Genomic DNA, 4,415 nt, shown 5'->3' on the forward strand with positions numbered 1-4,415 from the left:
GATGAACCAGGGATCTTAGCAAAATATGAATAAATGTGGTTTGTTTCGAGACTTTTGCACAATACTGTGTGTTTAACAAGTATGAACAAAGACGTATGATAATCTTATAGAATTGGTTAGAATTTATCTCCATTAATGAATATTTAAATATTGTGTCAGTATAATTTAGGGGTTTTGATAATGACCAGCACTGCATGTGTTCTAGGATCTCGTGTTTTCTAAAAAACGAATATTATTTGGTCATTTTTTTCAATTCACACTGACACTACAAATCCCATTTTGAATATAATAAAATAGAATTTAATTCAGTTCATTGAGGGCTTAAATTCTGTTGTTTTCATTTGTATTTCAAATAGCTGGCCACCATACTTCTTTCTGTTAAGTGCAGCCTGAAGTGAATCTTTTTTTTTTTTTAAACATTTGAGTAAGATTCTCAGAGGCTCTAATTATAAGTGAGTGATTAAAAAGAAGCACTTCTAATCAAGACACCCAAGGGACCAACTTAAGGAAGGAAATTCGGCACACTAAATCAAGTCTGATGATAACTTTAGAATACTTCAATATTTGAAGGAATCCAGTTCAACTCAAAAATTAAGAAGAAATTATTAGTGGGGTAATTGACCATCTTCACAGCAGTTATTTTTAAATAAAATTAATAATCTTTTTTTAAGCATCAAATCCTTAGTTTATGTAACAAGTAAAACCTCATTTTACCTACTGTTTTGTATCAAAATGGGTGCAGTGAGGTTAATTTTTATTCGGTGCTCATTGACAAATAATATTATCCTGAACACATGCGTTTGTCGCCATAAATAAAAACTTAACGTGTATAAGGGAGCAAAACACTTACACGCTTACACACACAAAATTTGTGATAAAGGGGCTTCATATATGCATATGCTAAAATAAGTCATGGCATCTTTTGGGGGATAATACATTAGTAAGAAATATCTTTTACTAAAAAGTAAGCTTGAGAAAAATGTACATTTTGAAAAACCAAAAAAAGCAGGATCTCCTTGCCAAAAAAAGGAGGGTGTATTACTTTCCTGGGGTTATTTTCTTTTAATATAGAAGCCTTGCAATTACGCCTTCTTTCTGCAGGAGTGATTTCAACACTCATCCATTCCAGGGCAAGTCTGCTCAGGTTCAGGTGTGAACCTGACACCACACCGCCCAGACTTGAAGTTTCCTTTAAAATGCAGCAAATGTGTAACTGAAAGCTCCTTCAACGTCTCCCCTTCAGCTCCAGCAGATTGACTTAAACACAGCAGCTAGACTATTTTTCCTGAGTGTGTGTTCAGGAGAACAGTATGGTAGGTACAGAGAAAACTTATTTTGCCTTTCATGCAACATATATCTGTTTTTGGTTGCTCTGGTCAATCTAATATGAGAAACCCCGATTTTACCACAGATCAGTTCAATGGGATTCTCCTGTGCTCCAAGGACACATCGCTGTTTTACCTTAGTGTCCATTTTCTGGTTCACCTTAATTGTCAGCAATGCTGGTAAGTCTCTTTTTTGAGCATGAAAACTGCATGAAAAGGTCCCTTTGGGAGAGCAGTTCTTTCAACGTGAAAATAATGTGTAAATCATATAATGCAAGGAAGTTTACAAAGAATATGTGCTCCTTTTAAGTGGTGGTGGGATGCTTCTTTGTGACTGAAAGAAAAAAACTCATGGTGATAAACAAAAAATGTCAAGTTGAAACGATAATATCTGATGTAGAATTGAGTGTTATTGATGTTTAGTGAGGCCTTTTTGACAGTCACTGAAACTGAGCCATCATCTGAGACAGTAAAGTAACAAGGATTTGGTGTATTTATATTCTGCTGGAGTTCTAATTGTGGTAAAACACTGATTCTGATTAAGTAAATCTTTTTCTAGCAAGCAAAGACAAGCCCACAAGAAAAGGCCACAATGATAAGTAAATCTCTATTAGGACTCAAAATAAACCTTTGCTCTGAACTTTGAATTGGAAGTTTACCACCCTTGGTCTATGACAATCAACTTCCCCACACAATGACAACACAGCATTTAATCTGTCATGCTTAAAAAAATATTCAAAATATACATGATAGCACCTATAAAACTCAGTCCTTACCAGAGAATATATTTTCAAAAGGAATTTGTTGAAAAAGTATAGACTATAAATGCCTTTTTGTTTCACATATCTCTTTGCACGTATACTAACACCTGATATAGAACAATGTTAAACTTGATGAATGGCTCTAATTTAAATCTGTAGCCTACAACGTGCTCATCCTGAAGAACAACTGTGATTTGCTAGCAGTTGTAATACCTTGTTTTTTCTTCCACCTCTACAGTATTGTTGTAATTTGAGTGGAACAAATGGTTGTGCAATATTTATCGCTTCAGCATGAGCTATACACTTTGAACTTGATTTGTATGTGGTCTATTTTTTCAGATGGCCTTGTTTGAAATACACAAAGAAACTAAAAACCATGGAACACCACCACCACCCCCACCTTATTTTTTTGGCAGTCTAATTGTTATTGACACATACAAACCAGTACACTGTAATAAATGTGATTTGCATCACAGGGTGTGTGTAGTGTTTGCATTGATCTAACGCAGAAGCATACATTCACATCAAACCTAATGTATAAACTATGCGTGTTCGGAAATAGTTTGGTGTTTGGCACCACCACGCTGGGTGGGACGTCTCATAAATCTGGCAAAGACAGAGGAAGCTTATGGCTTAATGGTGTGCCATGAAAAAATTTTCACAATGTAATGCAGTGTGAGGTAACGAGGTTGTGCTAATTTGTAATACTTCAGTGGGACTGGTCTGACTCTGCTGATATTAACTGGGTTTACTTCCACTCAACAGTAACAGAACGGACAGACAGGTGCTTCTATTGGCAATGATGAGTCAGAGGCCTCTATTAAATGAGGTCACTTAAAGAAAAGAAAAGAAAAAAAAGAAAGGCACACAAATGTTAATTCCGGTGTAAAATCAGTACTTTAGCTATAAGGTGTAGTATTGTTGTTAGTATTTAGTTACAAGTTGTAGGCCTCAGCTATCCATGTACAAACATGAAAAAAATGAAAATTGTTGGGGGTTTTTTCAGTGTAACGCTTCCTAACTTAGTTTTTCTCTTTCTCTCTCTGTCTGATCAGTCAGTCAAAACATAGGCCTACTGACCGTGCCCCAGGTGACAAAGCAGTGTGGTGAAAATGTGACACTGACGTGCGATACAAGCCCGTCAAGCCCGATGGATATAAAAATAATAGAATTTAGTTGGCAGGTTGGAAATGAAACAATGTGTGAGTATAAACACGGACAGATAGACCCGAGGTTTCATTGTGAAATCACAAACAAAACCACCCACGTAAGACTCACTCTGATTCTCCCCAACATCATGCCAGTCAATGAGGGGAAATACCTCTGCAAACTACGCTCCAATCAGGGAGTAACCTTTAACAATACTTATGTTAAGGCACAAGGTGAGTAAACTTTAAATGTTCGTGTTTTTTTTCACTGCTTGTTTTTCAATCTCCCTTAAAGTCCCTAATCTTTGCAGACTGCTTTGGAGTCTCTAACCACACCATGAATGCATCTCATGCCGAGTGCTCATTCGAGGGAGTTTACCCAAGCGGTGTGGTCCACTGGTTCCAGGGAGACAATAATTTAACAGATGCCGCCAGCACACAACAACAGAGGGACCAGCATGGGCTTTATCATGTCTGGAGTACAATTGATAAAAAGAAAGGAGACCAGAGAAAGCCTTATAATTGCTCACTGTGGATACATTCTCATAGCAACTATGTCTTAGTTCAAGAGGTGAAGTCATCAGGGAGTGTTGTTAAAATGCAGTGGATCTACATTCTGGTGGAGATCATAATGATGAGTTTTATGATAGAAAGAGCAAATGTTTAAGGCAGAAAAAAATATAAAAAGGGTTAGGTATGTTAAATGTTATGTTTTACCTAGCCCAGTGCATGCTGTTTGTTGTAAATCCTAATAATAAATCCTTTTTATTACCTTTTTCCCTCAGTTTTTCACATGAACATACAAGTTTTCAGGCCACTCTCCTCTTGGGAAAACAAAAGAGGGTCCACTGCTTAAGAGAATGGGCTGGATAAGCAAATCTCTAGGGTTTGGTTCCAATCTGTACTCTCCAAACTGTTCTTTGAAAACACATATTCCCCTCTTGATGGCAGCATAGGGTTTTTCTGCTTGCCAGGAGGGGTTGACACAATGCTTGAATACAGACCTTGTGCTTTTCATCTGTTGCAGACTGATTCATTCAAGAATAACTTTGTTGGTGCTGTCACACAAAACCTCATAAACATGATTAATTGTGTAAAACAGAGCTCTGCTCAGTGTTCCAAATTCATTTCAAATACAGTATAGTAGACTATATTTGCCCACTATCACGCATATAACACTC

At 36.8% G+C, this 4,415-nt stretch overlaps 1 long non-coding RNA gene across 1 annotated transcript; it reads left to right on the top strand.

Moving 5' to 3' along the window:
• Positions 1–1,196: 1,196 nt before the first annotated feature.
• Positions 1,197–4,005, top strand: LOC142371513 (uncharacterized). The gene is made up of 4 exons (XR_012768052.1): positions 1,197–1,313; positions 1,412–1,505; positions 3,142–3,468; positions 3,546–4,005. It is a non-coding gene; the product is annotated as an uncharacterized LOC142371513 (long non-coding RNA).
• The last annotated feature ends 410 nt before the right edge of the window (positions 4,006–4,415 follow it).

Source organism: Odontesthes bonariensis, chromosome 21 (assembly GCF_027942865.1).
Source record: "Odontesthes bonariensis isolate fOdoBon6 chromosome 21, fOdoBon6.hap1, whole genome shotgun sequence".
Classification (NCBI taxonomy): domain Eukaryota; kingdom Metazoa; phylum Chordata; class Actinopteri; order Atheriniformes; family Atherinopsidae; genus Odontesthes; species Odontesthes bonariensis.